General features: G+C 39.9%; 2 long non-coding RNA genes and 1 pseudogene across 2 annotated transcripts; 1 reads left to right on the forward strand and 2 right to left on the reverse strand.

The window, feature by feature from the left end:
* Positions 1-4,346: 4,346 nt before the first annotated feature.
* On the reverse strand, positions 4,347-5,692 carry LOC141815651 (uncharacterized). Its single transcript, XR_012600570.1, has 4 exons — positions 5,524-5,692; positions 5,120-5,423; positions 4,895-4,987; positions 4,347-4,644 (listed from the first exon to the last, which is right to left on the reverse strand). It is a non-coding gene; the product is annotated as an uncharacterized LOC141815651 (long non-coding RNA).
* Positions 5,693-7,856: 2,164 nt separating this feature from the next.
* On the reverse strand, positions 7,857-10,711 carry LOC141822275 (hydroxycinnamoyltransferase-like; annotated as a pseudogene).
* A 3,352-nt stretch (positions 10,712-14,063) lies between these two features.
* Positions 14,064-16,047, forward strand: LOC141815389 (uncharacterized). The gene is made up of 3 exons (XR_012600544.1): positions 14,064-14,739; positions 14,971-15,583; positions 15,655-16,047. It is a non-coding gene; the product is annotated as an uncharacterized LOC141815389 (long non-coding RNA).
* Positions 16,048-16,407: the final 360 nt, after the last annotated feature.

The raw sequence follows: 16,407 nt of genomic DNA on the forward strand, positions 1-16,407 counted from the left end.
TAGAAAGTGATGATGAATACATCAGAGGTGGCGGAAGATACATCTATAGATATCTTACTGAATCGATGGATGTAATCCCTCAAACTTTCCTTAGCTGCTTTGATGTAACGCCCGAAAAATCTCAAAAATAGTTTTAGAAATATTCTATGATTTTTCTGGAATTTTAGAATATTTTTCTGAAATTTTTAGATTAGCGGAAGTAGCAAAATTAAATAGGAAGAAAAAATATTCAAGGCGAGATTCGAACCCACAACCTATAGGAATCTGCAATTCTTTAGATATTTCCAATAACCAAAAACCCAACAGATCCGTTCCGAAAAAGAAGGAACCGAAATTTAATTATAGGCGAGTTAGTTTAAAATAAATAGGAAGGAAAATGTCCGAGGCAGGATTTGAACCCGCAACCTTTAAGAATTTGCAACTCTTAAAATATTTCCAATGACCAAGAGACCCAGCAAGTCTGTTCCAAAAAAGAAGGAACCGAAATTTAATTATAGGCCAGTTAGGTCTAGGAATCACTTAATATAAATAGGAGGCTTAAGAGAGGGTTTTGATTATCTTCGAAAACCCTTCCCTCCCCTCTCGCCCAGAACGCCGTCGCCCTCTTTTCTCCTCTCTCTCGGCGCCCCAAACTCGAAGAACGAGGAGTCCGTCCCCCAGGATCACAAGGAAAGTTTCCGGAGAACTTCTTCTACAAGGACGCTCCTCTCCGCGATAAGAACGCGTAGATATAGGAAGATCACCGAGAAGATCTTCTTCTCTAACGGAAGAATTGTAAGGAAATTAGCGCAAAAGGTAAGTACATCTCTCACCTGCAGTATAAGTTGTTTTCGTATTGTTCTTTCGCATGGTTATGTTAAGTTTTCCATGACATGATTTCTGTTAAACATGAATGTATTTATATGTATGCTCTTTCCATGACATGATTTATGTTAGACGTGAATGTATTGATGTGTTCTTCCTCTAGTATGATTCATGTTAAAATAGGATATATATATATATGTTCTTTCCATAGCATGATTTAGGATTTAACCATGAATATGTAAATTATTCTTCCTATTTAGGATGGAAGTAAAGCATGATAAATGATTGATGAAAGGACAAAGATATAGTAAGTAAAAGTATAAGAACTTTATGATATGTAAAGAAATGTATTTTACTTTTAAGAGGCGAGTATCGGGCCAAAGGTTCGCCCACAATGAATTCCGGGCCAAAGGTTCGCCCATAAGGAAAGGAATTCCAGGCCAAAGGTCGCCTGATAAGATAAGTCCTCTGGTAGCATTCGGTGGCTAGCTACCCCGAGTCCTATCAGAGATGCGCGCATTGATACTCCGCCAGGGCCCATAAGTATGTTTAAGTATGTTTACTTATTTTCAAATGTATGAATTTTCAAATATAAAGAAGTTTAGAAATTTTCTATGCAATACAAGTATTTCCATGTTCAGGTAGTTTCTGCTTAAGTACATGTCTTTATAATTACAAGTCCTTTCCTGTTTAATTCCAAAAGAATGCATGCAATGATTTTCGTTGTTTTGTGAGATTAGGTGTGTACTTACTAAGCTTTGCTTATAGTTGCATTCCTTATACTGCAGATAGAGGTAAAGAAAAGCGTTAAGCGACGGGAGGCAGCAGGAGCAGTGTTCGATGTGTGTGGCGGCGGAACCGCGGATTAGAATAAATAAATAAATAACCATGCTTAGTATTGATTATGTCTTTTATAGTAATCGCTTCCGCATCATAAGAGTTGACCAGTTGTTTTATTTTATTAATAATAATAACTTTCTGTTATTTTAAGAATATTTCTTTATAAAATTTATCTATGGAAATTTATATTTAGGATTTAATAATGCTAAAGTAAGTAGCATCCCCTATAGGTAGGAAGGGGGGATGTTACAAGCCGACGAAAGAGTCGAGGAGGCTGTGTTCTCTGGAAATGGGTAGGTTGTGTCAATGAAGGAGTTGAGGAGGTTGTACCATCTAGGGTCGGAGTGGTTGTATCGATGAAGGAGTTGAGGAGGTTGTATCATCTGGGGTCGGAGTGGCTGTATCGATGAAGGAGTCGAGGAGATTGTATCCTTTGGAGTCGAGGTGAGCGAGTTGAGAAGATTGTGTCCATTTGAGTCAAGGTGACTGAGTTGAGGAAGTTGTGTCTGTTGGTGCCCCGGTTGATTTTGATGTGATCAACTAAGTTAGGTTAAGTCCTATTGTCTGATCCTTCTGTCTAAGAGTGCAGGAGCTTAGGAGCAGAGGAAATCGAGCGGAAGACACAGTGGTCAAGAAAGATAGCACGGTGGAGTGAACTGACGGGCTCAATGCATCCGAGGGACGCGGAAGCTGCGGAAGAGTAAACCGGTAGAGCGAGAAGGACGTGCGCAGTGTCCGAGGAACGAACACCCGGGAGGAAGGACGCTCGATGGGAGAAAGCCAGAGTCGGATTCAGGTGAGCCTGACTCTAGTTGGCTAGAAATCACTCAAACTATGTTTCTAAAAAAAGTCAACTTTGTTGACTTTGACCAAGTCAAAATTTGACTTGGTCTTGGATTTGGACGACTCAAGCTTTGATTTTAAATCAAAGCTTTAAAGATGATTTTAATCATCGGTCAAATTAAGGATAGAGATTATCCTTAATCAAGGATTATTCAAACATTGATAAAGATTTATTTTTTAAATGGATAATATTTATCTTTTTATCAAAGATCAAGATCAAATCCTATCTACAATCAATGGTCAAGATTAGTTTGTGTAGATTTAAATAGACTTAGAAGCTAAAGAAAAAGACAACATTTTAATTGTAATATTTTTCTTAGCTTTTGTCTTGTACTACTATAAGGAGTTTTTGATAGTAAGCTTCAACCGCCTTGACTTACAACCACCCCCTCTTACTAAGTACATCTGTTTGTATTCAGGGTAAGTATTTGCCTCTTACTAAGTTTATTTCATTTAATTTATGTCAGATTTATTTAATTATTGAAATTAATGTTTATCCTTGTAAAGTTGTACAAGAGATCTAATTTTATTTATAGGAGCAATTCATCCCCCTCTTGTTGGTCCATATCGATCCAACAAGTAGTATCAGAGCTAGAACGCTGCAGAAGGACTAACCATCAACTGCAGTAAATTTTAAGAAAATTGTTGGACCAGTAATCTATCCGTCGAAGTTTGAAGGGTAGGTAGTTCACAACATGAAAAAGGAAGATGAAAATATCTTTTTTTTACTTATTAGGAACTGTTAAAATAGTTTTTCAACTCCGAAAGATAACGAAGGCAATCTAACTAATTGATATTGTAGGTAGCAATGAATGTTCTGACATTCCAGACAAGAGTATCGCCCACCACTTTTTATTTTTTGCGGTGGGTTAATTGCTAGCTAAAACTCTCATTTAAAGCTAGCCTTTTCGATCATCATGACACAACGTGAGAAATAAATAAGGAGGCAACTGAATATAATTCAGATAATTATGATGGGAGGTAAAAATTAGGTGAAAACGGCTTGAATAATTCATGGTACGTAGGTTCAGGGGTTTAATTCGGAATTGAAGTTCCTATATACCTAGATCATATATAGACCATCTGTACTAATCCTAACTTATTTGTATAGGTTTCAAAGTTTTCAGTATATTTAATTTTAAAATAAAAGTATTGGTGGTCTTTTATGCTATGTATTTAATTAAGATTGAATCTCAGAAAAAGATGACAGCTAGTAGCTCAAGATGGAAATATTATATCCTATATGATCCGATTTGAGATTGAGGGATGGGTCTAACTCCTACAGGATTGCCTTTTGTTGATTTTGGTTGAGTCAGCTGCAACTAGATTTGGCTTCTTTAAACAGATCTTCTTCCACCAAGTCGGTTATTTGTCTTCTGTGGGATGATGTCAAATGGATGACCCTAAGGGTGCGTTTGGTTGGAGATCATCCATGATCACTTTGGTTATGTGATTACCAAGTAATCACATAACCAAGATTATAAGGAATAAAACATAACTTAATGTTGTTAGGTTTAATTCTAGGGACTGAGACAAAACCTTGTTTGTTTGAAGGTTTTAATACATTATTTACTTTAACATTTACTATATTACCCCTAGTTCAATTATAATCATTTTAAAAATTAAATTAAATTATTAATTATAATATTAATAATATAATATATATTATAAATTTTAAAATTTTAAATTAATCTTAAGAAAGACTCTAATAAATCGGGGTAAGTATTTGAGCAAAACCAAATCGACCGAATTGAATAAATCAAAAACTAATTAGAAATTAAAAATGTCAATTAGAAATTTACATTTCAAACTAGGAATACATAAAAATAAATATTGCAGAGAATAGCAGAGATGGATTATCATTTGAAGCTTTGTCACTAAACTGATTTCCGGTCCTTCGAATAGCAGAGAATTAACAGAGGTACACTCACGAATTACAAAGGGACAATCACAGAACCTAAGACTCTTGAATGACAAATCTGCTGAACTCTACCATCACAGAAGTATTCATACATAAACACTTGTACAACCATTCATTTCCTTTATTATCTAGTTTACTGCTTCAGAAGGAGGAATTGGGCTGCCTCTTCGAACAAACTTTCCATTCTTGTATGTGTAAAGCATAGGTATGCCAGTTGACAGTTCAAGGTCAATGACCTGAAGACAATAAAATAGTTTTAATTAGATGCTAAAATCAATTCAATGCACAAAGCTTCAAATGATAACCCATCTTCATATGAACCATTCTTTACATAGCTAACAAGAAAGAATGTTAATTAGGAATTCAAGTAAAAACTTCAAATTATTTGGGGGAAAATCATTTTTTCCAATTACCTAAATCAATTCTTTAAAACTGCAAGGAGAAAAAAAAAATGCCAAACAACATATTCATTTAAATTGTCCTTACTTGATCTCTAAAGATCCTCCATGTCTGATCAGGATTAGTGAAGCTTCCACTGTGAAACAATCAAAAGATGATTTTCCATTAGATGAAGGTACCCTGTCATAACGAGAAAGGAATCAGCAAACAAGAATTAGATTTATCATATATATTTTCAATCACTTATCATCTTTGTTAGGAGATATACATTTAGCAGAAAGATAAAACTTAAAGAAGGGTAAAAGGGCTTACAACATTATTTGATTTTTTTCAGAATTGCCCGAATTGCTGTTTGATGGTACTTCAATTGGGACGAATATTTGCAAGCCAAAGCTAATCCCCAGCAAAGGGACTTAAAACATTATTTTCCATTCTGAAATCGAATAATTGCAAGCCAAAGCTAATCCCCAGCAAAGGGGCATCTTTTCACGAAAGGAAGCCTCCATACATAAATAACTCTTTCTCAAATACCTTCTCCAAACACTACCCTACGCTATTTTCCTACAAAAGGAAAACAGAGAAACGAGGCGAAGGAACGAATTACTCGTCAACTCACCTGAAAATGGAATCGATGCCAAAAGACTCAGAGGATTAGAATAGAAGATTGAAATCCAAATAGAACAGAGTGGGAAGAAGCATCGAATCTGTTAACTCACCACGAGGAAGAGGATGAGGAGGAGGTCAGGGGCGGTGCAGCGGAGTAAGCTGTTAGAGGAGGAGCGGAAGGGGAAGGCTTCGAATCTTGGAAAGCGGAGAGGAGGGTTGCGATCGTTCGCAGTGGACGAAGGCTTTGAATCGCCGCCACCGCTAGGGGTTCGCTCACGGAGGGTTCGCAGAGGAGAAGGTTTTGCGATCATGCCTCGCGGGGTAATTTTGTAAAAAAATATCTCTTAACCCTGGAATCAAGAAAAACCTCAGTTTTCCTTGATTTTCTGATTTCAGGTTGGATGACCTCTTTTGCTGACATATATGCTGATGTGTCGGGCATGAAACATTATTTGGGAATCGCCGATTACCTAAATCAAATAAGGTTTTGATTAATAACTTGGGATGGATAACCAAGATAATCATGGATGACCTCCAACTACGGATGGCAACGGGTTCGGGGATTGGCGGGGAAGTCTTCTCCATCCCTGTCCCCGAAACCCAAACTCATATACCATCCCCGTCCCCATCCCCGTCGGGTATCATAATTTAAATATCATCTCCGTCCCCGTCGGGTTTCGGGTATCCAGCGGGTTTCGGAGATCCTCACAGATTTCGGAGGTGATTTTCCCCGCGGATATTTCCATGGGTATCCCCATATACCCATACTCATCCCCATCCCCGTCATGACATATTTAAAAAGTATTTTTTAAAATTTATTACTTTTTTATTAATTAAAAAAATATTATTTGTTTTAAAAATAATGAAACTATAGTATTCAAACAAGTAATTATCAATATGACTTATTTTTTCATTTGATATAAGGATATAATCAAATTAATGAATCTCAATGAATGAAATTATCAAAGTCGGGTTCGGGGATGGGGACGGGGAATTTTTGGAATACCATCCCCGACCCATCCCCGCTTTCCGAGATTCGGGGATTCCCCATCCGGATCCCCATCCCCGCTTTCTCGGATTCGGAGATTCCCCGGTCAAAATGGGATCGGGGAACGAATTCCCCATCGGGTCCGGGTCTAATTGCCATCCCTACATCCAACCAAACGCACCCTAAGGAGTCAGCTTCCTTCTAACAAAAAGATTAAAAAAAAAAGAAGGTCAAAGTATACCTTGGCTTGGCCTAATGGTGGAGCCAGGATTATAAAACTGTCCGGACTAAAATTTTTTAACAAAAAAAACATCTGAACTATAACAGAATTCATTGCATATTTTTCTACTTTTACAATTCTCTCCCTCCCTCACCTCCACACACCTTTGGATAGCCCCTGGGCTAAAGCTCGAGTAAAGATATATGTGGCTTAGCTTCGCCATTGACTTGGCTCCTCCGATGCTCAAGTTAGAATAGGAAAATAGAGCAGACAACAAGACGGAGAATAGTAGAAGTCGAGCAGTTTTTAAGTTGAATTGTGCATATCTTCTATTACCAGTGTTATTACCTTATAAAGAAAAAGAAGAAGAAAAGAGGATTCTTTCGGACGACTGAGATTTACTGGGAGGCTGCATAATCGGCCAACATCTGTAATTCTGCAAACTTCTTTCATTTGCAACCAACATTTACATTCTTGCATTTGAAATCGACACTCATTACTATTGACAAGATACTTGTTGGAATTCTTGACTTAATGTCTTTATACAATTGATGCGACTATAACTCATTCCAATTTAACTTTGATAATTTGTCATACGAATTTGACTCGGTAACGTTATTATAAGTACTGTCGAGTTCCTTATAAACATTATCGAGTTCCCTGTAATCCATACCGATCTCTTCCAAAGTCAACTCTATTGATCTCTTCATAATCTAGGTCGAGCTTCTTCTAAAGTCATCATGACCCAACACATCTTAATCAAACACAATTAAGACTCTAAACAATTCAAATGTATATTGACCATGTTAATGACATGCCACATGGAGTCTATATCGACCAAGTAAAGATTTTACTATAGGAAGTCTATATTGATCGGGTCAAGAAAGTGCCGCGTTAAGATCTCATTTTATCTTCTGCAACTCTACTGCATCGTATAACCAACTCAGCTATGCCCCAGGAGCTAAGACCTCCTTTTATCTCACCATCATTGTGTATGCTTGGTCAAGCTAGGGAATGTCAAATTGGTTGTAAATATTTGCAAATATGGAAGAGAATCCATATTGAGAATATTGCAAATCCAACTTAATATTAGAACACACACTTCAAATTAATTAATGTTTGCATGGATACATTATACATATCAGAAATTTAAATAACTGACTTAATATTAAACATGACAATTTCAAATCATAACTAAAAATAACATATATAGGTGATCTAATATGATCAAAGTCTTAGATATCATAGATGAGCTTTTGGAATTTCAACATGTGATCAGGCTGCAAGGAGATGGTCACCGACAGGCCACCATCCCCGGCGGCGCTTGGCAGAACGTACGACTGACCTTCGCCGGCGATGCGGGCTGGACCCGTGAAAATTGGTCGGCCCCACCCGAAGTCTGCAGCGTGGATTGGCAGACGCGCCCAGCTGTTGAGGCAGAGGGATGGGCACCTGAAAGTGTGAGGGCCTCTCACCAGAGCCTTCACATTTGGCTGCATTTCCAGGTAGTCCAATGCCGACTGCAAGTAGGCGGCGTCCATCCTCACCAAAGCCTTCTGGATCATCTTGGCCGCCGGGGAAGGACTGCCCTCCAGATCGTCACCTCCCCTGCTGCAGCGATGAGCGTGGTCGTGAAAACCGCGTTCCCGAAGTAGCCTTGCGGAAGTGGTGGCTGCACTCGGTGTCGGCCGTCAGTCGGAATGTAGATCTTGGTCATCTGGTCGGGCGGGAGGTCGCGCGCTATGCACGCGCAGCGCCACACGTGGGCAGCGAGGAGGACGTACGTGCTGTAGCTGCCACCCGGGGGAGCTTTGGCTTTGAGGAGGTTAAGCTGCTCCTGGGTGAACTTGAAGATGCCGACAGCAGCGGCAGGGCTTGGGACTTGGGCAGCAGAGGTAGGACTGTTCATGGAAGGAGGGGGATGGTACTCGATGTGAGTAAAAGTAGGGTTGGGTGGGTTGCGAGGGCGGAGGAGGGTCCGGTCGATGACTGGCTGGACGGAGATGCCAAGGCCGCGGGCAACCTCGGACCAGGAGTTTATCAAGTGAACGCCAGAGACGCCGTCGACGGCGTGGTGCTGCGTGGCGACGCCCAAGGCTGCACCACCGCACTTGAAGTGCGTTACCTGTGTGAATGCATGCATCCATTAGATCAAATTTAGCATTCATATTGTTTTAAAATTTTTTAATAAACAAATTAAGATTAAAAAACATTCATATTTTTAATCCACAGTTTACCAACGCACCTTCATTCATTCATAAAAATAATAAGATGAACATAATTAACACTACCTCAGACTATGTTTAATTTAGTCTTATTTAATTTCTTGCACTTAAGGTACGTTTGAGTTGTACTTATAAGAGCTCCGGAGCATAATTGAGTTGGTTATGATGAAGTAAAATTGTAGAAGAGAGCAAAGGTTTAAAGCCGAGAATATACTTTCTTTCATCGTGGCCAACTGTAGGTTTTTTATTTACCTTCTCATATATGATCGTGGGACTGTTGGGTTGGCAGATTCGACCTTTTTATAGAAGAATTGTACTTATAAGAGTCGATCTACCTTCTCACAGATAGGGATGGCAACGGGTTCGGGGATTGGTGGGGAAGCCTTCTCCATCCCCGTCCCCGAAACCCAAACTCATATACCATCCCCGTCCCCATCCCCGTTGGGTATCATAATTTAAATACCATCTCTGTCCCCGTCGGGTTTCGGGTATCCAGCGGGTTTCGGAGATCCCCACAGATTTCGGAGGTGGTTTTCCCTGCGGGTATTTCCATGGGTATCCCCATACCCATACCCATCCCCATCCCCGTCATGACATATTTAAAAAGTATTTTTTAAAATTTATTACTTTTTTATTAATTAAAAAAAGAAAATATTATTTATTTTAGAAATAATGAAACTATAGTATTCAAACAAATAATTATCAATATGGCTTATTTTTTCATTTGATATAAGGATATAATCAAATTAATGAATCTCAATGAATGAAATTATCAAAGTCGAGTTCGGGGATGGGGACGGAGAATTTTTGGAATACCATTCCTACCCATCCTGGCTTTCCGAGATTCGGGGATTCCCCATCCCCATCCCCGCTTTCTCGGATTCGGGGATTTCCCGGTCAAAATGGGATCGGGGAACGGATTCCCCATCGGGTCCGGGTCTAATTGCCATCCTTACTCACAGATGATCATAGAGTTGACCGTGTGAGATTGCTGAATGACGACAAATTCCATTTTTTGTTGAATAATTGTATTTATAAGAGTCAAATCAAATATTAAAAATCTATATATATGTGATTTCTTTTGTTGTCTAATACTAATTAATTAGTTGCTTGATCTAGAATAAAATTTGGATACTATTATAGATATAGAGCTAGTTATGGTCACTAATAAGAAGATAAGTATTTAAGTTAACATATTTTTTATTTTTATTGCATATTAGGAAATTTCATATCTTTACAATATACATTTAAATTTCACAAAAAATAAGATTTAGAATCATATCTATATATAAAAAAGGGGGGAAAAAATATTGACACACTATGTTTACATTTTTTCTACCATAAATTTATCCAAAAGTAAGATCTATTATTTTAGTTATTTTAATTTGGATACGTCTTTCTTAAACTTGCCTGAAACAATTCATCAAATGGGGTAAGTACGCATGCACCTGGAGGAGCAAGAGCGGGAAGTCGGAGATGCCGTCGGCGTAGTCTGCGTTTGGCTTGGGGACGAGGTGCTCCAGCTTCCCGGTGGGTGCGAAGTCGCCGAAGTCGTCCACCGTCGCCTCCGCATCAGCCTCCACAAACAGCGCCCCCTCGCCGTTGCAGTCGATCACGACCCGACCGTCCTCGTCGCGCGCCAGCCGCCCGGCCATGGGATAGAAGGGCACCAGCACCCGGGCCAGCGCGTCGCGCAGCACCGCCGCGTCAAAGAAGTTGGCCGACCCATCCGGCCGGTAGAAGAAGACGCTCATCGTGTGGTGATGCGGCATCACCAGATCCAGGCTGGAGAGCCACAGCCGTCGCTGCGGCGTCGCTTCCGCCGGCTGCACCATCATCGACTGACGCACGTTGATCACAACCATGGCTCCCTAAATGCAGACTAATCTCCCTTAATATATGTTCTAACAAGCCAAAATTCTCGATTCCAATCAAAGAATAAAGGCAACAATCTCCAAACTGAAGAATAAAAGGCGAATAATTAAAGAGCGGTACCCCTCCAAAGCCGGAACTGGTTATGCTACTAGAGCTCGGCGGCGAAGCGACCTGGGCTTCAGTGAGCGTTAAATAGCCAAAACATATACATGTTGGAGCTTTTAAGATGCGCTGTAAGTCGTAGGTGGAAGGGGCCCATGCACCTTCCATCGATCACCACCCAAGCAGGGTGAGGAATTCACCTACGGCCGATCGAGCACGAGCTAAAATAAAGATATATTTAAAAAAAGAAATAAAATGAGGTGTATTTTTATTTTATTTTTTTACTTTTTCCCGACAATAAATACGTCCAGTAATTGATATGGCAGGTAGTAATTAATCAATTAATGAATCAGCACGCCCTAGCTACTTACATGTCCTCTGCAGTCCCTGGGACAATGGTGCAACGATAGGACATCCGGATTGTAATTCAGGGACCCGTGGTTCGATTCCCAGCTACAGCGTATTTGCAGGAATTTTCCTCCAAATGGGGAACGCAATCAAAGGATGCTGGGCATCTGGATTAACCGCCGTATGCGCTTTTCGATTTACCCTGGTGGTCAGTGGGAAACTTCCGTGGGACCGAGCCGACCATCCTAGAGATGTGGCTACTGGGGTTATCATTTTTTTTTACATGTCCTCTGCGGCTCGATCTTCAATTATGATTTATTTATAGAAATTTACTTTCAAATGAAAAGCGTAATCAAAGAATGCTGGATGTTTGGATTAGTCGCTATATATACTTTCTGATTTATCCTAATGATCGATAGAAAATTTTCATTGAATCAAACCGATCATTCTAAAAAATAATCAAATAAAACTAATTGAGATTTATACTTACACCCATTGTTTCACAAATGATTTACCTTCCCTCGTACGTGGGACCCGCGCAGGAGCAGAGAACTAATGACACGTCCCTATCTTTTACCAGCAAAGTGTACCACCCGCAGGTCTGTTGCTATACCTCTCACTTAAAAACCTGGGACCCGCGCAGGAGCAGAGAACTAATGGCACGTCCCTATCTTGTACCAGCAAAGTGTACCACCCGCAGGTCTATTGCTATACCTCTCACTTAAAAACCTTCCTGGCCATCACGACGCAATAAATCAAAGGGAAAAAATAAAAGAAGTTTAGCTTCTCTCGAATTTTACCATGAAGGAAATTCTTTAAAATTCTCTTTGATTGTCAAATTAACCTGAATCAAGTCAAATTGTAGAACACAGATTTGATAGCAGGAAAACAAAGCTACTTTATAACCTGAAGTTGTTCTACCAAGATGAATCATTGATTGTTAGGACAACAAATATACAGAAATTTAAGAAGAACAATTAGAACTGAAAGGTTATTTAGCAATGTGCAAGTTGAAATGAACGTAACCCTCTACAGTAAATAATGAGACGGATGGGAAATGGGGATGAATATCACGAAACTAAGGGAATAACAAAGGCTGCTCCTAGAGCTGCATGGTTAGCCTTGCCACCTCCAACCAAAATGAACCCCCCTTACAGATTAATGACCAGCATGTGCCGTTTTCAACATGATTGATTATACATAAAACTACCTAACTCTAGCAGTTTGGAATGTGAATATCGAGTTGATCATAGGATCTAACATGATCTAATTAGCTGACTCAGAGAAAGTAATCGGGTGTTCTGCAAGTCATGTACATCTGACTCTCCTCTCCTGGGTGCCGGCTCTAACTGCAAAAGAAAAATCACATTAATTATGAGAGATGTTTATTATCCGTTTACAAAATCATACTTGACCACTAAAGCTGTCTGAAGAAAACTCTTGACCAAGGAAGTAGAACTCAAAAATTACAGACTGGAGAGGAGGAATGGTAAATGACCAAGAAAAAAGAGATGTACGAGTAGCCTAGAGATCACATGATTAAAATGGTTAGGTACAACTTTGAAGGAGCTACAAGAAGTCGGCCATCTTCCTCTTAATTTTTGCTTGGACTTAGAAAAAGTCTTCAACGAAATCCCTCTAGCTAGAAGACCTTGATGATGTAGAACAATCATAGTTTTCACTTATGTTCCTTGCCAATGTAACTCTTGTAATTTTTCAACGAAAGGTTATTTTTTGCCAATATAACTCATGTAGTTTTTGCTAATAGAACAAAGATTTTACTTGAGTTGTTATTTTGTGATCTAATTGTATTTCTAGTGAGAGAAATGAGGGATCTCAAGCGATCTCGCATTGTAAGATAACATATAAACTTAGATATGAAATGATACACCAGTTCCTTCTGATATTAAACACTCTGAAGGGAATCATACATAGAGCTAGGGGGGTCACAACTATGATTGGTGTGATAAAGTCGGGCAAAGCCGAGCGGAGCCAAGATCTTTAAATACAAGGGAGAGCGTATATTTTTGAAAGACTTAGTGTAGGTTTGAGTGTGAAGACCCAAGTGTTGTTAGCTCGAGTGTGAGGACTTTGAATATTGTTGTTCGAGTGTGAGGATTTTGAAAGTTGTTGTTTGAGTGTGAGGACTAGTTGTCCGAGTATGAGGATTCGAGGGTTGTTGTCCCAGTGTGAGGACTTGAGGGTTATTGTTCAAGGTGTAAGGAATTGAGAGTTGTTGTTCGAGGTGTGAGGACTCGAGAGTTGTTCGAGTGTACTGAGGACTCGAGGGTTGTTGTCCGAGTGTGAGGACTCGAGGGATATTGTCCGAATGTGAAGACTTTGAGGATTGTTATTCGAGTGTGAGGACTTGAGGATTGTTGTTCGAGTGTGAAGACTCGAGGTTTGTTGTTCAAGTGTGAGGACTCGAGAGTTGTTATGCGAGTGTAAGGACTCGGGTTGCTATAGTATCAAAAACTTCTCATAATAATTGCAAGAAACAATATCTAATTTGACATAAACTAAAAACGACCTTGAAATCAGAATGTTCCTCTGGCATAGTATCAAACCTTGAGATGAGTAGGTCGTGTCAATAAAAGAGTCGAGAAGGCTGTATCATCTGGAGTCGGGGTGGCCATGTCGATGAAAGAGTTGAGAAGGTTGTATCCTCTCAAGTTGGGGCAAGTGAGATGATGAAGGATTTGAGGAGGATGTGTCCTCTCACTACTAGAATTTTGTTAATAGACAACGCCCCAAAGACAACGGTTTTTAGCAAAAGCGTTGTGGTATTTCAATTTACAACGTTTTTAGTCAAAAGCGTTGTCTTTTGAAATCAAAAGACAACGTTTGTACAGAAAGCGTTGTCTATTAGCGTTTATTTTGGGTCAACCACAACACTTTACAAAAGCGTTGTCGAAAACGTTGTCTTTTAGCGGGTTTTTTGCCAAAGACAACGCTTTTAAAAGTATTGTCGTTTAGTGTTGTCGTTGATGGTTTATATCCAGGGTTTTTTATCGGGCGAGTCCGCGATTTCCTTCGTACGCCTCCCTCTTCTCTCCCGCACCATTTTCGTCCCTCTCCCGCTCTCGCACCTCTAGCTCGTCTTCTCCCCCGCGCCGCATTTTCGTGCCTTTTTATATTTTATTAAAGTGTAATTATGTTTTAAAATGATTTTAATAAGTTGATGTTTTCAATTATTATTAATATTTTCCCTTAGATTTCCATTAAAATTCATGCGAGGGGAGACCTAGGGCAGGCAGGGCGACTCAGAGACCTTTTGCTTCGATCGAGAAAAGGGAATCGACGAGAGACGCTCTCCGACTGCTTCTTCCCTTCCCCTGGGCTACGCCGACATCGCCGTACCCTTCTCGTCAGCTCCCGATCGCGCCTTCTTCTTGGATCTCTATCTTCTCCGTTCGTTGTAAGTGGTAGTTAATTTTTTGTTCTTGCACAAAAACTTGAGAAATTTTGCCCCTTTCTTTGCGGCCCCGCAGAACGGCGATAGAGGACGCAGCGGCCAGTAGGAGGGCTGGGCCGGACGAGGGGGCGTCGCCTTAACCGCTGAGCACTGGTTAGGGTTCGTGGTTTCACAATTCGTTTGTGTTTTTGTTCGTTTTCCTCTTTTTTTCCCCACATTGCCGTGTCTTCAATCGAAGAGCGCAGCACTCTTTGATTCCACTTTGCCTTTCCTGTTTTACATCCTGTAGGTATCCTGGTAGGTTGCGTTCTAGATAGCACGCCTTGTATACTCTTGCAATCTTGATTTTGATTAGTTTAGCTGAAGTTGAGGGCTTTTTCGCAGCCAGCATTGAACCTATGGTCCGTGCGCAATCTCAAAAGAAAAATGATGCTGGCAGCTCCAGGAGCAAGGGTGGCGCCAAGAAAATGAAAGATCTGCACGATTTGGGCATCTCTTGCTCAATGCAAAATGCAAACCCTAGTAGTAAAATTTCCAGTGGAAAAGGGAAGGACAGGAAAGAGATTATTGCTTCTAGCTCTGGACCCAAGGGCTCCTCTCCGTTGAGGAGGTCCACCAGGGAATCTCCCATGAAAAAAAGTAGTCGCATAAAATTCTAACTCGAGGAAATCAGAACGCCTGGAAAATCCAAGCGTGTCAACCCCTTTAAAGAAAGGGAGGATAGAAAGGCAAGTCAAGAAAGTGGATCAAAGTCCGCTAAGAAAGTCAGAGAGGATTGACAAATCATCTGGCACAAGTCCCTCAGGCTGTAAGAATTATAGCAAAAGCTCAGATTCCTCTGGTAAGAAGAAAGGTAATGCATTGAAGAATGAAGGCGAGAGCAAGTCTAAAAATCTCAATGTGAGAATTCCTCCGACGGATAAAAAGAGAAAGCAAATGACTGCTAGGAGCTATAGAGCTTTAATATCATCACCTGCTAAGAAAGTTAAAGAGTCAGGTATATATTTCTTTCATGTTAATCCTAAGATGCTGTCCCACATGTGTCTCCAATTTTTGGTGGTACTACAGATGATGCTCATGAAATTGACTTAGAAGCGAGAGAAAAAATATGCACTGCTCAGAGGAGCCTTCATCTCATATTGAAACCAGAGTCTCATATTGAAACCAGAGTTATCAAAACTCTGCAAGATATTGAAACTTCCAGTAAGTAGTTTGAAACTTTTGAAAAGATGAGATGATTTTCAGCAATTGTAGTAGCTTTTAGTTTGAAGACTTTGTATGTTTTCTAAAATATGCTTCATTGAAATTCTTCAGTTCAGCTAACTTGCAGGCTATTTATTTGTATTTTTCAAGCAACATTACAAGTGCTATTTAGTTGTATTTTCCATTTATCTACATCTTGCTGGCAATACTTTTTCAGGTATTCCAATATGTGTGGAAAAAGCAAGTAGAGATACTGTATACCAGTTCATAGGGATCTTACTAGACAATATTGGTAATTATGTATTTATGTACCTATTGCATGATCTACTTTATCATGCATGACCTAAGATCTGATGGCTGACTAACTGGTAAGGCCATCAGCATACTGTTTGTTTTCAATTGAACTGTAGTCCAAAGAATGTATCTGCAGGAATAGGTCAAGCTGCAAAGCAAATAATCTTGACTTAATATTACTAAGATCTCCCTAATATTATGGTCGAGCCATCTTACGATGCCCTAAATTACGGCGAGCCCTAACGGCCCTTTACTTTGACTTGTTAATTCCCTACTGCCTCCTCTATTCAGTAGCCTGAGGCGAGAGGAGAGAGGTCTGGGGAT

The sequence above is a fragment of the Curcuma longa genome, chromosome 2 (genome assembly GCF_044706935.1).
Source record: "Curcuma longa cultivar G26 ecotype Majalengka, Jawa Barat chromosome 2, ITB_CL_G26_1.1, whole genome shotgun sequence".
Lineage (NCBI taxonomy): Eukaryota > Viridiplantae > Streptophyta > Magnoliopsida > Zingiberales > Zingiberaceae > Curcuma > Curcuma longa.